This window comes from Dendropsophus ebraccatus, chromosome 7, assembly GCF_027789765.1.
Source record: "Dendropsophus ebraccatus isolate aDenEbr1 chromosome 7, aDenEbr1.pat, whole genome shotgun sequence".
Taxonomy (NCBI): domain Eukaryota; kingdom Metazoa; phylum Chordata; class Amphibia; order Anura; family Hylidae; genus Dendropsophus; species Dendropsophus ebraccatus.
The window spans coordinates 6,199,405-6,224,856 of NC_091460.1; positions in this window are offsets into that span (position 1 = coordinate 6,199,405).

Consider the following 25,452-nt stretch of genomic DNA (forward strand, 5'->3'; position numbering starts at 1 on the left):
TGCTAACAAATGCGCCCGTTTTTTTCCCCTTTTATTTGCTTAACCCTTTAAAGACCAGACCAATGTTGATTTTTGCACTTCCGTTTTTTTCTCCTTGTGCTTAAAAGGCCATAGCACTTGCAATTTTCCACCTAGAGATTTTTTGCGCCAATAATTATACTTTGCAATGACTGGATTAATTTTTGCATAAAATATGCTGCAAAACCAGAAAAAAAATAAATGTGTGGTGAAATCGAAAACAAAAAAAGCATTTCTTTTATTTGGGGGGTATTTGTTTTTACGCCATTCGCCCTGGGGTAAAACTGACTTGTTATGCATGTTCCTCAAGTCGTTACGATTACAACGATATATATGTCATTTTTTGCGCCATGATGTGATCTTTCTATCGGTACCTTGATTGCGCATATACGACTTTTTGATCGCTTTTTATTACAATTTTTCTGGATTTGATGCGACCAAAAATGCGCAATTTTGCACTTTGGGATTTTTTTGCGCTGACGCCGTTTACCGTGCGAGATCAGGAATGTGATTAATTAATAGTTCGGGCGATTACGCACGCGGCGATAGCAAACATGTTATTTATTTATTTACTTTTATTTATAACCTGGGAAAAGGGGGGTGATTCAGACTTTTATTAGGGGAGGGGGATTTTTATTGATGAAAAATTTTTTTTTTTTTAATTAACTATAACTTTTAGTCGCCCTGGGGAACTTTTATTATTACTGCAGTGATCTCCCATAGAGATACATATATATACATATATATATGTATATATATATATATATATATATATATATATATATATATATATATATATATACATATATACTACAAAATCCCCCGATATGGTGAAAATACCCCAATATGGTGAAAATACCCCAATATGGTGAAAATACTCCAATATGGTGAAAATACCCCAATATGGTGAAAATACCCCAATATGGTGAAAATACTCCAATATGAGGAAAATACCCCGATATGGTCCTGTACTACGTGAGTGCAGATCGGAGCAGCTCCTATCTCTAATATGGATACCCTGACCCCCCTTCATTGTAAGGATTCTTAGGTGTATAATTCAGAAACCTTAGAGCCTGTGGCTGCAGCCATGTGACTCCCTAGAGCTGCATCAAACCTCTTCAACCAGCGGTAACCAAAGGGCGAGTGACCAAGCGCGCTCATCTCTAGTTATCATGTTTCAGAACGATACGTGACATTTGCTTGGAGCATAAAGTGAAACAACACGACGTGTCTTCCCCATTTACCTAAGATGACTAAGCAGAAAAGCTGGGGGATCTTGCTTTTGTAGCCTCTTATTTTGTTTCTGTGACCTTTATGTTGATTGGCAGGAGGTACCCATCTTATCCAGGATAACTTTGCTGTTCTTGGGTTCTGTGACCTTTATGTCGATTGGTAGGAGGGTCCCATCTTATCCAGGGTAACTTTTCTGTTCTTGGGTTCGGTGACCTTTATGTTGATTGGTAGGAGGGTCCCATCTTATCCAGGATAACTTTTCTGTTCTTGGGTTCTGTGACCTTTATGTTGATTGGTAGGAGGTACCCATCTTATCCAGGGTAACTTTTCTGTCCTTGGGTTCTGTGACCTTTATGTCGATTGGTAGGAGGGTCCCATCTTATCCAGGATAACTTTGCTGTTCTTGGGTTCTGTGACCTTTATGTTGATTGGTGGGAGGGTCCCATCTTATAACTTTTCTGCCCTTGGGTTCTGTGACCTTTATTTTGATTGGTAGGAGGGTCCCATCTTTTTCAGGATAACTTTTCTGTTCTTAGGTTTTGTGACCTTTATGTTGATTGGTAGGAGGTACCCATCTTATCCAGGATAAATTTTCTGTTCTTGGGTTCTGTGACCTTTATGTTGATTGGTAGGAGGTACCCATTTTATCCAGGATAACTTTTCTGTCCTTGGGTTCTGTGAACTTTATGTTGATGGGTAGGAGGTACCCATCTTATCTAGGATAACTTTGCTGCTCTTGGGTTCTGTGACCTTTATGTTGATTGGTAGGAGAGTCCCATCTTATCCAGGATAACTTTTCTCTTCTTGGGTTCTGTGACCTTTATGTTGATCGGCAGGAGGGTCCCATCTTATCCACGATAACTTTTCTGTTCTTGGGTTCTGTGACCTTTATGTTGATTAGCAGGAGGGTCCCATCTTATCCAGGATAACTTTGCTGTTCTTGGGTTCTGGGACCTTTATGTAGGAGGGTCCCATTTTATCCAGGATAACTTTGCTGTTCTTGGGTTCTGGGACCTTTATGTTGATTGGTAGGGGGGTCCCATCTTATCCAGGATAACTTTTCAGTTCTTGGGTTCTGTGACCTTTATGTCGATTGGTAGGAGGATCCCATCTTATCCAGGATAACTTTTCTGTTCTTGGGTTCTGTGACCTTTATGTCGATTGGTAGGAGGATCCCATCTTATGCAGGATAAATTTGCTGTTCTTGGGTTCGGTGACCTTTATGTTGATTGGTAGGTAGGAGGGTCCCATCTTATCCAGGATAACTTTATTGTTCTTGGGTTCTGTGACCTTTATGTTGATTGGTAGGAGGGTCCCATCTTATCCAGGGTAACTTTTCTGTTCTTGGGTTCTGTGACCTTTATGTTGATTGGTAGGAGGATCCCATCTTACCTATACTGTATAGTTATGTTCTTTTCTTTGGAGCAAAGTTGAGGGCCTGAGAGCTGGAATTAAAAGAGGGAAGAGAGGGAAGGAGACAAAACCCCAACCCCAATCATTTTTGATGATTCTGCACATCAGGCACATCGATAAATCAAAGAATGGCACCCATAGGTCAGCTCTACCACCACAGGTTAGGTTCTCTAGGAAGATGAAATGTGGCGGAGCTCTAGCTATCATAGCAGAATGCTGATTTCCACCTCTTCTACTGTAAAGCAAACAGAATGGGATCCCAACATCATACACACGTCGGGGGCACCAGGATTTAAGAGAGACGGTGGTTGGTTGTGGGCACATCTGGGGACACATCGGGGGATTCGGAGCCTGTCTGAAACCTTAAATAAATATTGTGTATATATGTGTATATTTATGGGTTAATGTCTGGTCTGTCTGTCCGGTGATTTATTATGTTTGGTGGTTTGTTGTATATACTTTGTATCCTCCTACTTGTGATGTTACTTCCTCTTGTTGGATTTAAATATGGCTACTTCTCACTACATTAACCAAGTATCTGATTAAGAGATTAGTCCGGTCTAGAAACGCGTAATGCTCAGGCTTTCATTTTAGTTTTTTTATTTTAACAAAGTAGTTCTTTATACTTCATCTGTTGGGAGGAGTTGTGCCTGTAAATCCTGCTGGAATTGGGAGAGGAGGACGGCATCTTGTTACTGTGACCTTTGGGGAAGTTTCTGGCGTACACCAGAGAGTAGGAACAGATTTGCCCCTTCTCCCTGGTGTAACCCTCGCTCGCCTGATGGGCAGGTGGGGGGGGGGGGGATGAATGTACCCCTTTATGTTGATTGGTAAGAGGGTCCCATCTTATCCCAGCTGTAAAGTAATTTGGATTGCTTCCTGTGATCTTTAGGTAGATTGGTAGAAGGGGCCCATCTTATCCCAGATGAGAAGTAATTTGGATTGCTTCCTGTGATCTTTAGGTAGATTGGTAGAAGGGGCCTATCTTATCCCAACTGTAAAGTAATTTGGATTGCTTCCTGTGATCTTTAGGTAGATTGGTAGAAGGGGCCTATCTTATCCCAGCTGTTAAGTAATTTGGATTGCTTCCTGTGATCTTTAGGTAGATTGGTAGAAGGGGCCTATCTTATCCCAGATGTGAAGTAAATTGGATTGCTTCCTGTGATCTTTAGGTAGATTGGTAGAAGGGGCCTATCTTATCCCAGCTGTAAAGTAATTTGGATTGCTTCCTGTGATCTTTAAGTAGATTGGTAGAAGGGGCCTATCTTATCCCAGATGTAAAGTAATTTGGATTGCTTCCTGTGATCTTTAGGTAGATTGGTAGGAGGGTCCCATCTTATCCCAGATTCCCAGCTGTAAAGTAATTTGGATTGCTTCCTGTGATCTTTAGGTAGATTGGTAGGAGGGTCCCATCTTATCCCAACTGTAAAGGAATTTTACATCTTTCGAGGTGACTTGATGGTCCTTAGTGCTTGAATTAAAAGTGGTGAAAAGAGGGAAGAAAATAGGTGAAAAAAAAGTAAAAACAATCCTAAAAAATGAAACGATTAGAATATTAGATGAAATATTAGGACGTTGTGGATTCCTCCATTTCTAAGTGCAGTTTCACCACCTACCTATACTTCATCTGTTGGGAGGAGTTGCGCCTGTAAATCCTGCTGGAATTGGGAGAGGAGGACGGCATCTTGTTACTGTGACCTTTGGGGAAGTTTCTGGCGTACACCAGAGAGTAGGAACAGATTTGCCCCTTCTCCCTGGTGTAATCCTCGCTCGCCTGATGGGCAGGTGGGGGGGGGGATGAATGTACCCCTTTATGTTGATTGGTAAGAGGGTCCCATCTTATCCCAGCTGTAAAGTAATTTGGATTGCTTCCTGTGATCTTTAGGTAGATTGGTAGAAGGGGCCCGTCTTATCCCAGATGAGAAGTAATTTGGATTGCTTCCTGTGATCTTTAGGTAGATTGGTAGAAGGGGCCTATCTTATCCCAGATGTGAAGTAAATTGGATTGCTTCCTGTGATCTTTAGGTAGATTGGTAGAAGGGGCCTATCTTATCCCAACTGTAAAGTAATTTGGATTGCTTCCTGTGATCTTTAGGTAGATTGGTAGAAGGGGCCTATCTTATCCCAGCTGTTAAGTAATTTGGATTGCTTCCTGTGATCTTTAGGTAGATTGGTAGAAGGGGCCTATCTTATCCCAGATGTGAAGTAAATTGGATTGCTTCCTGTGATCTTTAGGTAGATTGGTAGAAGGGGCCTATCTTATCCCAGCTGTAAAGTAATTTGGATTCCTTCCTGTGATCTTTAAGTAGATTGGTAGAAGGGGCCTATCTTATCCCAGATGTAAAGTAATTTGGATTGCTTCCTGTGATCTTTAGGTAGATTGGTAGGAGGGTCCCATCTTATCCCAGATTCCCAGCTGTAAAGTAATTTGGATTGCTTCCTGTGATCTTTAGGTAGATTGGTAGGAGGGTCCCATCTTATCCCAACTGTAAAGGAATTTTACATCTTTCGAGGTGACTTGATAGTCCTTAGTGCTTGAATTAAAAGTGGTGAAAAGAGGGAAGAAAATAGGTGAAAAAAAAGTAAAAACAATCCTAAAAAATGAAACGATTAGAATATTAGATGAAATATTAGGACGTTGTGGATTCCTCCACTTCTAAGTGCAGTTTCACCACCTACCTCTGGATATAACTTTCACAAGGGACTGGGGCGCCAGAGAGCCGCTTCTTTCTGATGTCTCTAGAGATGGAGCTGATGGAGATGGAGACTGCATTGTCATGTTATTGTTTGGTCTTCCGCCATCCGTCATGTCGTGTTCAGTTGCAAGAAGCCAAAAAGATGTCAATTGTCTCTGAATTATTGCGGAAAAATCCCTTTTAGTAGACATATGAAAAATTGCAACTTTTCTCATTGTGCCAGAGTCTGTCAGAATGCGGGAAATCCCCTCGATGATTGTTTGTAATGTTACAGAATGTATTAATGTATAATAAAGATGCTGTAGCTCATGGATATGGCGCCCTCTTGTGGGTGATCTGCTTTATGTACAGTGACTCCACAATAATAGCTACACAGAGGAAGGATCTCCACATACCGCCAAGTACTTCCAGGAAAATCCAGCCCCCTCCTCTATTATAGGTGCAGAGCCACCCTGTTAGGAGAGATGTCTGACCACAAGCTCCATCACGTATATAACAAGTATATGACAATGTCAGGGGGGAAATGCAGGATGGCATGTTCTCCACTATAGAGCTGTTACCTTGGCTTTGACTTCTGATCACATGACCCCTTAATTCTCCAGAATGTTCCCTCTTGCTTTGTCTTCAGGCTCCTTATGTGTCGGCTATTGCTCCTGTTGTTGGTTGACTTCATCGTCTCCTCTGGGCCTAGTTAACTTCTTATTATATTATTATTTTTTGTCATGTTGCTTCTTGTGCGAAGTAAATGCCTCATAATGAGAAGCGAGAATGTTAGAAAGTTTTGCCTGTAGAGCTCAGAGACAGGACTGTGTGGAGGAGGAAAGAGCTGCCTGTAGGGCTCAGGGACAGGATTGTGTGGAGGAGGAGGAAAGAGCTGCCTGTAGAGCTCAGAGACAGGACTGTGTGGTGGAGGAGGAAGGAGCTGCCTGTAGAGCTCAGAGACAGGACTGTGTGGAGGAGGAAAGAGCTGCCTGTAGAGCTCAGAGACAGGACTGTGTGGAGAGGGAAAGAGCTGCCTGTAGAGCTCAGAGACAGGACTGTGTGGTGGAGGAGGAAGGAGCTGCCTGTAGAGCTCAGAGACAGGACTGTGTGGAGGAGGAAAGAGCTGCCTGTAGAGCTCAGAGACAGGACTGTGTGGTGGAGGAGGAAGGAGCTGCCTGTAGAGCTCAGAGACAGGACTGTGTGGAGGAGGAAAGAGCTGCCTGTAGAGCTCAGAGACCGGACTGTGTGGAGGAGGAAAGAGCTGCCTGTAGAGCTCAGAGACAGGACTGTGTGGAGGAGGAAAGAGCTGCCTGTAGGGCTCAGACAGGACTGTGTGGAGGAGGAAAGAGCTGCCTGTAGAGCTCAGAGACAGGACTGTGTGGAGGAGGAAAGAGCTGCCTGTAGAGCTCAGAGACAGGACTGTGTGGAGGAGGAAAGAGCTGCCTATAGAGCTCAGAGACAGGACTGTATGGAGGAGGAAAGAGCTGCCTGTAGAGATCAGAGACAGGACTGTGTGGAGGAGGAATGAGCTGCCTGTAGAGATCAGAGACTGGACTGTGTGGAGGAGGAATGAGCTGCCTGTAGAGATCAGAGACAGGACTGTGTGGACGAGGAAAGAGCTGCCTGTAGAGCTCAGAGACAGGACTGTGTGGAGGAGGAAAGAGCTGCCTGTAGAGCTCAGAGACAGGACTGTATGGAGGAGGAAAGAGCTGCCTGTAGAGCTCAGAGACAGGACTGTGTGGAGGAGGAAAGAGCTGCCTGTAGAGCTCAGAGACAGGACTGTATGGAGGAGGAAAGAGCTGCCTGTAGAGCTCAGAGACAGGACTGTATGGAGGAGGAAAGAGCTGCCTGTAAAGATTGACTGGTCAGGGTGAAAGGAAAGTACAGATATATTCATACTGATCACCTGATCCAGAGCACTTTGGACCTCAGACTGGGCTGACACTTCACCTTCCACAAGACTAAACCCTTAGTACACAGCCGGGATCACACAGGAGCAGCTTAGGGACAAGTCTGTGAATGTTCTTGGGTGGCCCATAGCCAGCCTGACAGAGAAGAACGGCCGAACATCCCTAAATCCAGGTGTAAACCATGTGGCCTCATATTCAAGAAGGAGGCCGTGATAGCTGTCTGAGGGGCTTCATCTAATACTGAGTGACCTCTCTGAATAGATCAGTAAATATTTCTACCATTCTGTTCTCACTGATCATGCTGGGGTATTGGGGGAGGATAATGGCGGAAAACTAGATTTTTATTTTTATTTTAGCCCAAGGCGGCAACATACTGTAACAAAATGTGAAAAACATGAAAGGATCTGAAGATCTTCCGAATGTCTTGTCTTTCCATAGGTTCCTCACATGGACGTTTGGGTTTCTGTTACTTCTAGGTCGGAGCCTCTTGTTTTCTGACCACTCAGTAACGTATCTGTGTATTTCAGTGGGAGATGCGGAGAATGAGACCTATAAGAAGACGTGTGCCACCGGCTCCTCTGTTCTCTTCCCTGGACTGAAGGATGGAACCGAGTTCATAGAGAACATGATATACGAGCTGAGGAAAGTTGCTGCCAGTCCTGGATGGCTGATGATATACCACGGAGAACCAAGAGTGCACAACTTCTACAGATCACGTGGGCAACACTTTCCAAATAAGTCTTTCCTGCTAACAAATGTGACAAAGGAAGATAATGGCGTCTATGAACAAAAGCTGAATCAGAAGACCCTGCTCCAGGTGGTCCTCACTGTGATAGGTGAGTGGTCCCCTTCTTCTATGTTCTTGTGCTTTTATTGTGTTGGAGTCAACCCTAAATGGAATTGGAGGTCAGTCATCAGTAGAGTTAAAGTCCAGTCTTGGATGGAGTTGCAGAATGTCTTAGGTGGAGTTGGAGGTCAGTCTTCAGTAGAGTTGGAGAATGCCTTGGGTGGAGTTGGAGCCAGTCTTGGGTGGGGATGGAGGTCAGTCTTGGGTGGAGTTGGAGCCAGTCTTGGGTAGGGATGGAGGTCAGTCTTGGGTGGAGATGGAGGTCAGTCTTGGATGGAGTTGGAGAATGTCTTGGGTGGAGTTGGAGGTCAGTCTTCAGTAGAGTTGGAGGTCAGTCTTTGGTAGAGTTGGAGTTTGACTTCGGTAGAGTTGGAGTCGTGGGGGTTAGTACAAATGCAACAACTTCAGCTCTGACTATAAAATAAAAATATTAATGCTAAATCAGACCCATGTAATGTTGCCTATGATACCCCACGATGCTCAGAAAGCATGCTGATACTCAAGGCAAATTGACAAGTTAACGCTTGGTGTAACGACTGGAGTGGTGGATCAGCTGAACCACTGCTAGCAATAGTGTGAGCCTCACCGGGGGGGGGGGGGGAGTCTAAGGGGCCATTGGTCTTCACCAGAGCCCTCTGCAAGGTCCGTTGGACTTGCTGCAGCAATTGACCCCCAAGTCGCTACTCCTGGCTTGGTTTGCTACCAGGGCAGGACAGAGTAGGAGCACGGACAGGTGAGGAACACACCGCTGGAGAGCAGTGACATCAATATGGCAATGTTACAGCATCGGGAGAGAGCAGGGGTGTAACTAGAAATGGCTGGGCCCAATAGCAAACTTTTGGTTGCCCCCTCTCCCATCCCCCCTGACGGACCATAAACCTGTCAAGTGTAGTCAGCACCTGGAAGGCCCACTGATCCTGTGGAGTAGACCATCCATCCAAATGTATCTCCAGTATCTTATGTTAGAGGTTACTAATTCCACATCTCCCACCAGATCCTGTGGAGGAGACCATCTAAGTCATAGAGCCTTCCATCTGTATCTCCAGTATCTTATGGTTACTAATTCCACATCCTCTCCCACTAGATCCTGGGGAGTAGACCATCTAAGTCATAGAGCCTTCCATCTGCATCTCCAGTATCCTATGGTAGAGGTTACTAATTCCACATCCTCTCCCACTAGATCCTGGGGAGTAGACCATCTAAGTCATAGAGCCTTCCATCTGTATCTCCAGTATCTTATGGTAGAGGTTACTAATTCCACATCCTCTCCCACTAGATCCTGGGGAGTAGACCATCTAAGTCATAGAGCCTTCCATCTGCATCTCCAGTATCCTATGGTAGAGGTTACTAATTCCACATCCTCTCCCACTAGATCCTGGGGAGTAGACCATCTAAGTCATAGAGCCTTCCATCTGCATCTCCAGTATCCTATGGTAGAGGTTACTAATTCCACATCTTCTCCCACTAGATCCTGGGGAGTAGACCATCTAAGTCATAGAGCCTTCCATCTGCATCTCCAGTATCCTATGGTAGAGGTTACTAATTCCACATCTTTTCCTACCTGGTCCTGTGAAAGAGACCATCTAAGGGCCCTATTTCACCGCACGATTATCGTTCAGATTATCGTTAAATCGTTCGAATCTAAACGATAATCGTTCGGTTGAAATGCAGTTAACGATTAACGACCAAACGAGAAATCGTTGATCTCTTTATAAGACTTGGACCTATTTTTATCGTTGCTCGTTCGCAAAACGTTCGCAAATCGTTCGCATTGAATAAGACATCGTTCGGTCGTTTGCAATAGATACGAACACAATAGCGAAGAAATAGCGAAGAAAAAACTATCGCAATTACGATCATAAGTAACGATTATCGTTCCATGGAAATGAGTAGACGTTTTCAGGTCTTTCGCAATAGCGGTCATTTGAGATTGTTAATCGTTAACGATTATGCAAACGATAATCGTCCAGTGGAATAGGGCCCTAAGTCATAGATCCATCCATATCTCCAGTATCCTATGGTAGAAGTTACTAATTCCACATCTTCTGCCACCAGATCCTGAGGAGGAGACCATCTAAGTCATAGATCCATCCGTATCTCCAGTATCCTATGGTAGAGGTTACTAATTCCACATCTTCTCCCACCTGGTCCTGTGCAGGAGACCATCTAAGTCATAGATCCATCCATTCATATGTCCAGTATCCTATGGTAGAGGTTACTAATTCCACATCTTCTCCCACCAGATCCTGTGGAGGAGACCATCTAAGTCATAGAGCCTTCCATCTGTATCTCCAGTATCTTATGGTAGAGGTTACTAATTCCACATCTTCTCCCACCAGATCCTGTGGAGTAGACCATCTAAGTCATTGATCCTTCCATTATATCTCCAGTATCTTATGTTAGAGGTTACTAATTCCACATCTTCTCCCACCAGATCCTGTGAAGTAGACCATCTAAGTCATGGGTCTCCAAACTGCGGCCCTCCAGCTGTTGCGAAACTACAACTCCCATCATGCCTGGAAAGCTAAAGCTTTGGATTTGGCTGTCCAGGCATGATGGGAAATGTAGTTTTGCAACAGCTGGAGGGCCGCAGTTTGGAGACCCATGATCTAAGTCATAGAGCCTTCCATCTGCATCTCCAGTATCCTATGGTAGAGGTTACTAATTCCACATCTTCTCCTACCTGGTCCTGTGAAAGAGACCATCTAAGTCATAGATCCATCCATCTGCATCTCCAGTATCCTATGGTAGAGGTTACTAATTCCACATCTTCTCCTACCTGGTCCTGTGAAAGAGACCATCTAAGTCATAGATCCATCCATCTGCATCTCCAGTATCCTATGGTAGAGGTTACTAATTCCACATCTTCTCCTACCTGGTCCTGTGAAAGAGACCATCTAAGTCATAGAGCCATCCATCTGCATCTCCAGTATCCTATGGTAGAGGTTACTAATTCCACATCTTCTCCTACCTGGTCCTGTGGAGGAGACCATCTAAGTCATAGATCCATCCATCTGCATCTCCAGTATCCTATGGTAGAGGTTACTAATTCCACATCTTCTCCTACCTGGTCCTGTGAAAGAGACCATCTAAGTCATAGAGCCATCCATCCATCCATCCATCCATATCTCCAGTATCCTATTGTAGAAGTTAATAATTCCACATCTTCTCCTACCTGGTCCTGTGGAGGAGACCATCTAAGTCATAGATCCTTCCATCATATCTCCAGTATCCTATGGTAGAGGTTACTAATTCCACATCTTCTCCCACCAGATCCTGTGGAGGAGCCCGTTCTGAGAAGACAAGACGATGACAATGACATATGCCTCATTACTCTTGCGTGTGATGGTCGGGTCGGAGAGTCCTCAAACATAACTTTCTTGAAAAATGGAGAGAAGATAAACAGAAATATGACGTCTACTATGAATGATAGTCTTCTGGTTATTGATGGAGCCAACCCAGAACATTGGGGCAACTACACATGTACAGTGACCAATGGTGTCAGTGAGAAAGTCTCCCAGGAGATGGCGCTTATACCAGAAGGTAATCACCACCGAGGAGGCTACGGCTAGGTTGGTTTCATGCTGCCTTAGATTTTTTTGAGAAACGCCATGGTGTTTATTTGATAAAAAAAACAGGTCAGCCTATCGAGTTCAATAGAAATTCACTATTCGTCTCAAAAATGGCAAAAAAAAGTCAAAAACTACAGAAAATACGCAAAAAAACAAAACAAAAACACAATTGAATATAATCTTTGGCAGGTTTTTTTTTAGGCCAGATAAACGGCAGAAAAAAAAGCTGTGTGTGAAGCCACTCATGTCAGATAGATTTACTTCTAAAAAAATAAATAAATCTCCAGTCTTCCTGTACTTATCAGCTGCTGTATGACCTGCAGGAAGTGGTGTTTTCTCTCCAGTCTGACACAGTGCTCTCTGCTGCCACCTCTGTCCATCTCAGGAACTGTCCAGAGCAGGAGAGGTTTTCTATAGGGATGTGCACCACCTCCTGCAGGACATACAGCAGCTGATAAGTACTGGAAGACTGAAGAATTTTTAATAGAAGTAATTTACAAATCTCTGGCATTTTCTGGCACCAGTTGATTTGAAAGAATTTGTTTTTTGTTAACTACCCCTTTAGGGTGCGTTCACACCTACAGGATCTGCAGCAGATCCGCAGCAGATTTGATGGTGCAGATTTAATGTTGTGTTCAGTTATTTAAATGAAATCTGCTGCAGATCTGCAGCAGAAAATCAGCTGCAGATCCTGTAGGTGTGAATGCACCCTTTAAGTGGGATATGTAGGTTGAAATCACTTGGTTTTTATATGGCAGTATTACTTAGCATTGTATTTAGTAGGACATTATCATGTAAGCACTGTCAGTGTGTATTATTTTGTATTATATGGCGGTATTACTTAGGATTATATTGGATATTTTGGTAGTATATTGCAATGTTGTGTAGTAATATGTTGAGTAGGCACTGTATATGAGCATTATTTGTATGGCGGTATTATTTAGCATTACTGATAGTACAGTATTATTATGTGTATATATTTCATGTATTATATGGTGGTATTATTTAGCATTACTGATAGTACAGTATTATTATGTGTATATTTTATGTATTATATGGCGGTATTATTTAGCATTACTGATAATAATAATGCACTTTCATTAATCCTAATTAATACCGCCATACAAATAATGCTCATATACACATAATAATACTGCACTATCAATAATCCTAAATAATACATAAAATATATATATATATATATATATATATATATATATATATACACATAATAATACTGCACTGTGTATATATATTTTATATATTATATGGCGGTATTATTTAGGATTGCTGACAGTGCAGTATTATTATGTGTATATATTTTATGTATTATATGGCAGTATTTAGCATTACTGATAGTGTTGTATTATATGTATATAATATATACAAATAATACTACACTATCAGTAATGCTAAATACTGCCATATAATACATAAAATATATACACATAATAATACTGCACTGTCAGCAATCCTAAATAATACCGCCATATAACACATAAAACATATATAAACATAATAATACATCAGTAATGCTAAATAATACTGCTATATAATAAATAAAATATATATACACATAATAATACTACACTATCAGTAATGCTAAATAATACCGCCATATAATAAATAAAATATATATACATATAATAATGCTACACTATCAGTAATGCTAAATACTGCCATATAATACATTAAATATATATACACATAATAATACTGCACTGTCAGTAATCCTAAATAATACATAAAATATTTATATACACATAATATTACTGCACTGTGTATATTTTATATGGCGGTATTATTTAGGATTACTGACAGAGCAGTATTATTAGTGTATATATATTTTATGTATTATATGGCAGTATTTAGCATTACTGATAGTGTAGTATTATTATGTGTATATATATTTTATTTATTATATGGCAGTATTATTTAGCATTACTGATAGTGCAGTATTATTATGTGTATATATTTTATGTATTATCTGGCGGTATTATTTAGGATTAATGATAGTACAGTATTATTATTTCTATATATTTTATGTATTATATGGCGGTATTATTTAGCCTTACTATGATCATGTGGCCATTACTTGGTGTTGTATAACAGACATATGAGTATCCAGTGCAGATATATGTGTATATAAAATACATAAAAAGGCATAAGATGTGTATAGCAGTATTGTTTCTATAGAAGATGATGCATCCACCACTTGTCTCCACAGAAGTGACCGGGGCGTCTCTGTTCTATGGCGGCAGCTGTATGCTAGCTATCTATGTTTCCCATCTTCTCTGTCTATGTTTCTCTGTCTTCCTCAGTAACAGTAAGTACTGGCACATTGTATATACTGTATATAGGGGCACCAGGGCACTGTTTGGGGGCACATTGGTACTGACGCTCCTGATAACTCTCTCATATGTTACAGACACAATGAAGACTTCTTGTCTGCAGAATGTTCTCTTATTCGTCAAATCTCTATGTGGTTTCATCATGGAAGTCGTCACTTTAATCTTCTTCTTATATTGTAAGTTGAAAAACAGATCCTCGAAGATGTCCCCTGTCTGATCCATCCTGTTACATCATGGGCACTTAGGGCACTTACTCCTTTGTGTCTTGTTTCTTCAACCTTCATTGAGACCCCATTGGGAGGAACCCAACCTTGGTAGATCCATGGGAATGATCTTCTCCAGCCCCATAGGATAGATCTGCTTTGGGTGACTGTTGAAGAGTTTGGCTACTAGAAGAGAAATCTAAATCAGTATTTGCTGTGACCTTTGCCCTCAGCATTAGTTCCTCCCGGTCCTCGCACACGTTCTTCCATCATCTTGGAGAACTAGCCCCAAGTCTGGATGATGTGAGATCTGGGCTCTGGGCCACCATAACATCACCCCAGGACTACTTGTTCTTCTTTACGTATCTTCTGACCTTGTTTTCATGTTGGATGGCTTTTTGGCCAATAAATATCCACTTGTGACCAGACTTCCCTGGACAGTAGATAGGTGTACCTGGGTCCCAGTGGTTTCTGCCAGTTCTCAGATGATGGCACTGCCGGTGTACCTGGGTCCCAGTGGTTTCTGCCAGTTCTCAGATGATGGCACTGCCGGTGTACCTGGGTCCCAGTGGTTTCTGCCAGTTCTCAGATGATGGCACTGCCGGTGTACCTGGGTCCCAGTGGTTTCTGCCAGTTCTCAGATGATGGCACTGCTGGTGTACCTGGGTCCCAGTGGTTTCTGCCAGTTCTCAGATGATGGCACTGCCGGTGTACCTGGGTCCCAGTGGTTTCTGCCAGTTCTCAGATGATGGCACTGCCGGTGTACCTGGGTCCCAGTGGTTTCTGCCAGTTCTCAGATGATGGCACTGCCGGTGTACCTGGGTCCCAGTGGTTTCTGCCAGTTCTCAGATGATGGCACTGCTGGTGTACCTGGGTCCCAGTGGTTTCTGCCAGTTCTCAGATGATGGCACTGCTGGTGTACCTGGGTCCCAGTGGTTTCTGCCAGTTCTCAGATGATGGCACTGCTGGTTTACCAAGGTCCCAGTGGTTTCTGCCAGTTCTCAGATGATGGTACTGTCGGTGTACCTGGGTCCCAGTGGTTTCTGCCAGTTCTCAGATGATGGCACTGCCGGTGTACCTGTGTCCCAGTGTTTCCTGCCAGTTCTCAGATGGTGGCACTGCTGGTGTACCTGGGTCCCAGTGGTTTCTGCCAGTTCTCAGATGGTGGCACTGATGGTGTACCTGGGTCCCAGTGTTTCCTGTCAGTTCTCAGATGATGGCACTGCCGGTGTACCTGGGCCCCAGTGGTTTCTGCCAGTTCTCAGATGATGGCAGTGCCGGTGTACCTGGGCCCCAGTGGTTTCTGCCAGTTCTCAGATGATGGCACTGCCGGTGTACCTGGGTCCCAGTGGTTTCTGCCAGTTCTCAGATGATGGCACTGCCAGTGTACCTGGGTCCCAGTGGTTTCTGCCAGTTCTCAGATGGTGGCACTGCCGGTGTACCTAGGTCCCAGTGGTTTCTGCCAGTTCTCAGATGATGGCACTGCCGGAGTACCTGGGTCCCAGTGTTTCCTGCCAATTCTCAGATGATGGCACTGCCAGTGTACCTGGGTCCCAGTGGTTTCTGCCAGTTCTCAGATGATGGCACTGCCGGTGTACCTGGTTCCCACTGCTTTCTGCCAGTTCTCAGATGATGGCACTGCCGGTGTACCTGGTTCCCACTGCTTTCTGCCAGTTCTCAGATGATGGCACTGCCGGTGTAGCTGGTTCCCACTGCTTTCCGCCAGTTCTCAGATGATGGTACTGCCGGTGTACCTGGGTCCCACTGCTTTCTGCCAGTTCTCAGATGATGGCACTGCCGGTGTACCTGGGTCCCAGTGGTTTCTGCCAGTTCTCAGATGATGGCACTGCCGGTGTACCTGGGACCCAGTGGTTTCTGCCAGTTCTCAGATGGTAAACAAGAAACAAAAGCGGCTAGACTGACCAACAATATTGCACACTCAGTATAGCAAGATATCAAAAATAGTTTATTTATACCGACAAACAACAGCAAAATTATTAAAACCACTTAAAAAGGCCAAAAGAGGCCAAGATGTCAAAACACAAGTACCCATACAATATTAGGGCAACAAGTAGTGTGCCAGACGAGGGACAACCCTCACAATAAATCTCCTGCCAATAATGCACTAAACATAGAAAAAAGTATAGCAAAAAAAGCAGGAAAATATCAAAATATATATAGCACGTGTTCAAAGAAATAATATGTATATCAAATCATACCGCAATAACTTAAATCAATGTATAGAAAGCAATGATCACAATAGCAGGACCTCCACTGGCACACAGCACCTACACCCTGGTGTGCCAGTGGAGGTCCTGCTATTGTGATCATTGCTTTCTATACATTGATTTAAGTTATTGCGGTATGATTTGATATACATATTATTTCTTTGAACACGTGCTATATATATTTTGATATTTTCCTGCTTTTTTTGCTATACTTTTTTCTATGTTTAGTGCATTATTGGCAGGAGATTTATTGTGAGGGTTGTCCCTCGTCTGGCACACTACTTGTTGCCCTAATATTGTATGGGTACTTGTGTTTTGACATCTTGGCCTCTTTTGGCCTTTTTAAGTGGTTTTAATAATTTTGCTGTTGTTTGTCGGTATAAATAAACTATTTTTGATATCTTGCTATACTGAGTGTGCAATATTGTTGGTCAGTCTAGCCGCTTTTGTCTCTTGTTTTCCTTATGTATATTTTGGCTAGCTATGTTGTTGCACCTACTTTTTCTATTTTGACATGAGATTGGCAGTGCCCACCACACTTATATACATAGTCTCTTGAGTTCTCAGATGATGGCACTGCAGGTGTACCTGGGTCCCAGTGGTTTCTGCCAGTTCTCAGATGATGGCACTGCAGGTGTACCTGGGTCCCAGTGGTTTCTGCCAGTTCTCAGATGATGGCACTGCAGGTGTACCTGGGTCCCAGTGGTTTCTGCCAGTTCTCAGATGATGGCACTGCCGGTGTACATAGGTCCCAGTGGTTTCTGCCAGTTCTCAGATGGTGGCACTGCCGGTGTACCTGGGTCCCTGTGGTTTCTGCCAGTTCTCAGATGATGGCACTGCCGGTGTACCTGGGTCCCAGTGTTTCCTGCCAGTTCTCAGATGATAGCACTGCTGGTGTACCTGGGTCCCAGTGCTTCTGGCAGTTCTCAGATGATGGCACTGTCGGTGTACCTGGGTCCCAGTGTTTCCTGCCAGTTCTCAGATGATGGCACTGTCGGTGTACCTGGGTCCCAGTGTTTCCTGCCAGTTCTCAGATGATGGCACTGCTGGTGTACCTGGGTCCCAGTGGTTTCTGCCAGTTCTCAGATGATGGCACTGCCGGTGTACCTGGGTCCCAGTGCTTTCTGGCAGTTCTCAGATGATGGCACTGTCGGTGTACCTGGGTCCCAGTGCTTTCTGCCAGTTCTCAGATGATGGCACTGCCGGTGTACCTGGGTCCCAGTGGTTTCTGCCAGTTCTCAGATGATGGCACTGCCAGTGTACCTGGGTCCCAGTGGTTTCTGCCAGTTCTCAGATGATGGCACTGCCGGTGTACCTGGGTCCCAGTGGTTTCTGCCAGTTCTCAGATGATGGCACTGCCGGTGTACCTGTGTCCCAGTGTTTCCTGCCAGTTCTCAGATGGTGGCACTGCCGGTGTACCTGGGTCCCAGTGGTTTCTGCCAGTTCTCAGATGATGGCACTGCCGGTGTACCTGGGTCCCAGTGGTTTCTGCCAGTTCTCAGATGATGGCACTGCCGGTGTACCTGGGTCCCACTGGTTTCTGCCAGTTCTCAGATGATGGCACTGCCGGTGTACCTGGGTCCCAGTGCTTTCTGCCAGTTCTCAGATGGTGGCACTGCCGGACCGGGCCGATCACGAAGAGAAGGAAGCCGGATGTGTCTTCTGACCGCTACGTCTCTTGGTCCTCACTGTTGCCCATTTTTGCATCTATAGAGCTTGGGCCGGACATATTGAAAGCCGAGCTTGCTATGAAATCCTTCCCTGTTAGAGACCTAATGATGCCAGTCATATACGTGCCCCCCCCCCCCTCCTATCTGTAAATGAGTGAAATGGCTCTGTCTGAACCCGAACACTCTGCAGTTGAATGTTGCCTTAAGGCTGCCTGAAAACATAGATTCATCCAAAGGTCCATGTTTCCTGGCAGCCCTGGGGTGGCATCCAACTTCTCCAGTCACCAGGAGTCAAATGCTGAGCACTCGGAGAACATTGCCGACCCCACACAGTTTGGTAAGTCCGCGCGACCCTCTGATGTATAATGCATTTACATGGGACCTCTGATGTATAATGCATTTACATAGGACCTCTGATCTATAATGCATTTACATGGGACCTCTGATGTATAATGCATTTACATAGGACCTCTGATGTATAATGCATTTACATGGGACCTCTGATATCTCCTTCAGTGTTCCCAGAGCAGCTGTCCAGCGGGGCCGGAGGGAGCGCGGTCTCAGTCCTCTCTGTTACTCTGCTGGTGCGAGGTGTATGGTATCTGATCATCTGTGGTGAGATTATTGGAAGTTTCATCCATCATTTATTTTATATGAAACGTCATGACATTCAGAACTCGGGGTACAGGATAGTGAGATATGGGGTAAGGATAGTGACACTTGGGGTGCAGAATAATGACACAGACACTTGGGGTACAGGATAGTGACACTTGGGGTACAGGATAGTGACACTAAGGATAGTGACACTTGGGGTACTGGATAATGACACTTGGGGTACAGGATAGTCACACTTGGGGTACAGGATAGTTACACTTGGGGTACAGGATAGTGATACTTGGGGCCCAGGATAATGATACTTGGGGTACAGGATAGTAACACTCGGGGTACAGGATAGTGACACTTGGGGTACAGCATAGTGACACTTGGGGTACAGGATAGTGACACTTGGGGTACAGATATGGACACTTGGGGTGCAGAATAATGACACAGACACTTGGGGTACAGGATAGTCACACTTGGGGTACAGAATAGTTACACTTGGGGTGCAGAATAGTGACACCTGGGGTACAGGATACTGACACTTGGGGCACAGGATAGTGACACTTGGGGTGCAGAATAATGACACAGACACTTGGGGTACAGGATAGTCACACTTGGGGTACTGGATAATGACACTTGGGGTACAACATAGTGACACTTGGAGTACAGGATAGTGACACTTGGGGCACAGGATAGTGACACTTGGGGTACAGGGTGATGACACTTGGGGTACAGGATAGTGACACTTGGGGTACATGATAGTGACACTTGGGGTACAGGATAGTGACACTTGGGGTGCAGGATAGTGACACTTGGGGTACAGGATAATGACACTTGGGGTGCAGGACAGTGACACTTGGGGTGCAGGATAGCGACACTTGGGGTGCAGGATAGGGACACTTGGGGTACAGGATGGTGACATTTGGCGTACAGGATGGTGACATTTGGGGTACAGGCTCATCTTGTCTCTGTATTATACAGGGGTTCCGGTGTGGTCGGTGGCTATCACAGTCATGGAGGATATACTTCTTCTTGCTGACGTGCTCCTTGTACCCGCAGTCTGGGGAGTGTATATACATCTGTATACACAGGGTGAGTACATGTAGTGCACAATCCTCTATAACCCCTGATCCTCTATATCCTGTAGAGAAGGTGTCCAGGCTATACGCCCCTATAGAGGGTCTTGGCTTGTATTCTGCCCTTATAAAGGGGGCCCCGGCTATACACATTGTTCTGTCCGTATGTCCCGGCTATACACATTGTTCTGTCCGTATGTCCCGGCTGTACACATTGTTCTGTCCGTATGTCCCGGCTATACACATTGTTCTGTCCGTATGTCCCGGCTATACACATTGTTCTGTCCGTATGTCCCGGCTGTACACATTGTTCTGTCCGTATGTCCCGGCTATACACATTGTTCTGTCCGTATGTCCCAGCTGTACACATTGTTCTGTCCGTATGTCCCAGCTGTACACATTGTTCTGTCCGTATGTCCCGGCTATACACATTGTTCTGTCCGTATGTCCCAGCTGTACACATTGTTCTGTCCGTATGTCCCAGCTGTACACATTGTTCTGTCCGTATGTCCCGGCTGTACACATTGTTCTGTCCGTATGTCCCGGCTGTACACATTGTTCTGTCCGTATGTCCCGGCTATACACATTGTTCTGTCCGTATGTCCCAGCTGTACACATTGTTCTGTCCGTATGTCCCGGCTGTACACATTGTTCTGTCCGTATGTCCCGGCTGTACCGTATGAGTCTGTCCCCCTCAGTTACTAAGGACGAGTACAGGACACAATGGACGTTGTTGTGTTTCAGGGATTTGCAGGGATGGTTCCTGGTCACTTATTGCAGGTTGTTTGTCCGTTGCAGGGTCCGACCTGTGCGGGATAAAGATGGAGAAGAGGCTGAGGACGCTCCTCTACATGGCGGTGACATTCATCATCCTACTCATTGGGCTTCAGCTCCTGAGGACACTTTATATGAAGTGTAAGTAAGATTGGAAAATCCTGTGTGATACATTCAAGGACCAGTGCAGCTCCTGTAGCGGGCTGTCTCCTCTCTGTATATCCTGTAGCAGGCTGTCTCCTCTCTGTATATCCTGTAGCAGGCTGTCTCCTCTCTGTATATCCTGTAGCAGGCTGTCTCCTCTCTGTATATCCTGTAGCAGGCTGTCTCCTCTGGGTATATCCTGTAGCAGGCAGTCTCCTCTCTGTATATCCTGTAGCGGGCTGTCTCCTCTCTGTATATCCTGTAGCAGGCTGTCTCCTCTCTGTATATCCTGTAGCAGGCTGTCTCCTCTCTGTATATCCTGTAGCAGGCTGTCTCCTCTCTGTATATCCTGTAGCAGGCTGTCTCCTCTCTGTATATCCTGTAGCAGGCTGTCTCCTCTCTGTATATCCTGTAGCGGGCTGTCTCCTCTCTGTATATCCTGTAGCAGGCTGTCTCCTCTCTGTATATCCTGTAGCAGGCTGTCTCCTCTCTGTATATCCTGTAGCAGGCTGTCTCCTCTCTGTTTATCCTGTAGCAGGCTGTCTCCTCTCTGTATATCCTGTAGCAGGCTGTCTCCTCTCTGTATATCCTGTAGCAGGCGGTCTCCTCTCTGTATATCCTGTAGCAGGCTGTCTCCTCTCTGTATATCCTGTAGCAGGCTGTCTCCTCTCAGTATATCCTGTAGCAGGCTGTCTCCTCTCTGTATATCCTGTAGCAGGCTGTCTCCTCTCTGTATATCCTGTAGCAGGCTGTCTCCTCTCTGTATATCCTGTAGCAGGCTGTCTCCTCTCTGTATATCCTGTAGCAGGCTGTCTCCTCTCTGTATATCCTGTAGCGGGCTGTCTCCTCTCTGTATATCCTGTAGCAGGCTGTCTCCTCTCTGTTTATCCTGTAGCAGGCTGTCTCCTCTCTGTATATCCTGTAGCAGGCTGTCTCCTCTCTGTATATCCTGTAGCAGGAGGTCTCCTCTCTGTATATCATGTAGCAGGCTGTCTCCTCTCTGTATATCCTGTAGCAGGCTGTCTCCTCTCTGTATATCCTGTAGCAGGCTGTCTCCTCTCTGTATATCCTGTAGCAGGCTGTCTCCTCTCTGTATATCCTGTAGCAGGCTGTCTCCTCTCTGTATATCCTGTAGCAGGCTGTCTCCTCTCTGTATATCCTGTAGTAGGCTGTCTCCTCTCTGTATATCCTGTAGCAGGCTGTCTCCTCTCTGTAGCTCCTGTAGCAGGCTGTCTCCTCTCTGTATATCAGCTCTTGTAGCAGGCTGTCTCCTCTCTGTATATCCTGTAGCAGGCTGTCTCCTCTCTGTATATCCTGTAGCAGGCTGTCTCCTCTCTGTATATCCTGTAGCAGGCTGTCTCCTCTCTGTATATCCTGTAGCAGGCTGTCTCCTCTCTGTATATCATGTAGCAGGCTGTCTCCTCTCTGTATATCCTGTAGCAGGCTGTCTCCTCTCTGTATATCCTGTAGCAGGCTGTCTCCTCTCTGTATATCCTGTAGCAGGCTGTCTCCTCTCTGTATATCATGTAGCAGGCTGTCTCCTCTCTGTATATCCTGTAGTAGGCTGTCTCCTCTCTGTATATCCTGTAGCAGGCTGTCTCCTCTCTGTATATCCTGTAGCAGGAGGTCTCCTCTCTGTATATCCTGTAGCAGGCTGTCTCCTCTCTGTATATCCTGTAGCAGGCTGTCTCCTCTCTGTATATCCTGTAGCAGGCTGTCTCCTCTCTGTAGCTCCTGTAGCAGGCTGTCTCCTCTCTGTATATCCTGTAGCAGGCTGTCTCCTCTCTGTATATCCTGTAGCAGGCTGTCTCCTCTCTGTAGCTCCTGTAGCAGGCTGTCTCCTCTCTGTATATCCTGTAGCAGGCTGTCTCCTCTGGGTATATCCTGTAGCAGGCAGTCTCCTCTCTGTATATCCTGTAGCAGGCTGTCTCCTCTGGGTATATCCTGTAGCAGGCTGTCTCCTCTCTGTATATCATGTAGTAGGCTGTCTCCTCTGGGTATATCCTGTAGCAGGCAGTCTCCTCTCTGTATATCCTGTAGCAGGCTGTCTCCTCTCTGTATATCCTGTAGCAGGCTGTCTCCTCTCTGTATATCCTGTAGCAGGCTGTCTCCTCTCTGTATATCCTGTAGCAGGCGGTCTCCTCTCTGTATATCCTGTAGCAGGCTGTCTCCTCTCTGTATATCTTGTAGCAGGCTGTCTCCTCTCTGTATATCTTGTAGCAGGCTGTCTCCTCTCTGTATATCCTGTAGCAGGCTGTCTCCTCTCTGTATATCCTGTAGCAGGCTGTCTCCTCTCTGTAGCTCCTGTAGCAGGCTGTCTCCTCTCTGTATATCCTGTAGCAGGCTGTCTCCTCTCTGTATATCCTGTAGCAGGCTGTCTCCTCTCTGTATATCCTGTAGCAGGCTGTCTCCTCTCTGTATATCCTGTAGCAGGCTGTCTCCTCTCTGTATATCCTGTAGCAGGCTGTCTCCTCTCTGTATATCCTGTAGCAGGAGGTCTCCTCTCTGTATATCCTGTAGCAGGCTGTCTCCTCTCTGTATATCCTGTAGCAGGCTGTCTCCTCTCTGTATATCCTGTAGCAGGCTGTCTCCTCTCTGTATATCCTGTAGCAGGCTGTCTCCTCTCTGTATATCCTGTAGCAGGCTGTCTCCTCTCTGTAGCTCCTGTAGCAGGCTGTCTCCTCTGGGTATATCCTGTAGCAGGCAGTCTCCTCTCTGTATATCCTGTAGCAGGCTGTCTCCTCTCTGTATATCCTGTAGCAGGCTGTCTCCTCTCTGTATATCTTGTAGCAGGCTGTCTCCTCTCTGTATATCCTGTAGCAGGCTGTCTCCTCTCTGTATATCCTGTAGCAGGCTGTCTCCTCTCTGTATATCATGTATCAGGCTGTCTCCTCTCTGTATATCCTGTAGCAGGCTGTCTCCTCTCTGTATATCCTGTAGCAGGCTGTCTCCTCTCTGTATATCCTGTAGCAGGCTGTCTCCTCTCTGTATATCCTGTAGCAGGCTGTCTCCTCTCTGTAGCTCCTGTAGCAGGCTGTCTCCTCTGGGTATATCCTGTAGCAGGCAGTCTCCTCTCTGTATATCCTGTAGCAGGCTGTCTCCTCTCTGTATATCCTGTAGCAGGCTGTCTCCTCTCTGTATATCCTGTAGCAGGCTGTCTCCTCTCTGTATATCCTGTAGCAGGCGGTCTCCTCTCTGTATATCCTGTAGCAGGCTGTCTCCTCTCTGTATATCCTGTAGCAGGCTGTCTCCTCTCTGTATATCCTGTAGCAGGCTGTCTCCTCTCTGTATATCATGTATCAGGCAGTCTCCTCTCTGTATATCCTGTAGCAGGCTGTCTCCTCTCTGTATATCCTGTAGCAGGCTGTCTCCTCTCTGTATATCCTGTAGCAGGCTGTCTCCTCTCTGTATATCCTGTAGCAGGCTGTCTCCTCTCTGTATATCCTGTAGCAGGCTGTCTCCTCTCTGTATATCCTGTAGCAGGCTGTCTCCTCTCTGTATATCCTGTAGCAGGCTGTCTCCTCTCAGTATATCCTGTAGCGGGCTGTCTCCTCTCTGTATATCCTGTAGCAGGCTGTCTCCTCTCTGTATATCCTGTAGCAGGTTGTCTCCTCTCTGTATATCCTGTAGCAGGCTGTCTCCTCTCTGTAGATCAGCTCTTGTAGCAGGCTGTCTCCTCTCTGTATATCCTGTAGCAGGCTGTCTCCTCTCTGTATATCCTGTAGCAGGCTGTCTCCTCTCTGTATATCTTGTAGCAGGCTGTCTCCTCTCTGTATATCCTGTAGCAGGCTGTCTCCTCTCTTTATATCCTGTAGCAGGCTGTCTCCTCTGGGTATATCCTGTAGCAGGCTGTCTCCTCTCTGTATATCCTGTAGCAGGCTGTCTCCTCTCTGTATATCCTGTAGTAGGCTGTCTCCTCTCTGTATATCCTGTAGCAGGCAGTCTCCTCTCTGTATATCCTGTAGCAGGCTGTCTCCTCTCTGTATATCCTGTAGCAGGCTGTCTCCTCTCTGTAGATCTTGTAGCAGGCTGTCTCCTCTCTGTATATCCTGTAGCAGGCTGTCTCCTCTCTGTAGCTCCTGTAGCAGGCTGTCTCCTCTCTGTAGCTCCTGTAGCAGGCTGTCTCCTCTGGGTATATCCTGTAGCAGGCTGTCTCCTCTCTGTATATCTTGTAGCAGGCTGTCTCCTCTCTGTATATCCTGTAGCAGGCTGTCTCCTCTCTGTATATCCTGTAGCAGGCTGTCTCCTCTGGGTATATCCTGTAGCAGGCTGTCTCCTCTCTGTATATCTTGTAGCAGGCTGTCTCCTCTCTGTATATCTTGTAGCAGGCTGTCTCCTCTCTGTATATCCTGTAGCAGGCTGTCTCCTCTCTGTATATCATGTAGCAGGCTGTCTCCTCTCTGTATATCCTGTAGCAGGCTGTCTCCTCTCTGTAGCTCCTGTAGCAGGCTGTCTCCTCTCTGTATATCTTGTAGCAGGCTGTCTCCTCTGGGTATATCCTGTAGCAGGCTGTCTCCTCTCTGTAGTGCAGCTCCTGTAGCAGGCAGTCTCCTCTCTGTAGCTCCTGTAGCAGGCTGTCTCCTCTCTGTAGCTCCTGTAGCAGGCTGTCTCCTCTCTGTATATCCTGTAGCAGGCTGTCTCCTCTCGGTATATCCTGTAGCAGGCTGTCTCCTCTCTGTATATCCTGTAGCAGGCTGTCTCCTCTCTGTATATCCTGTACCAGGCTGTCTCCTCT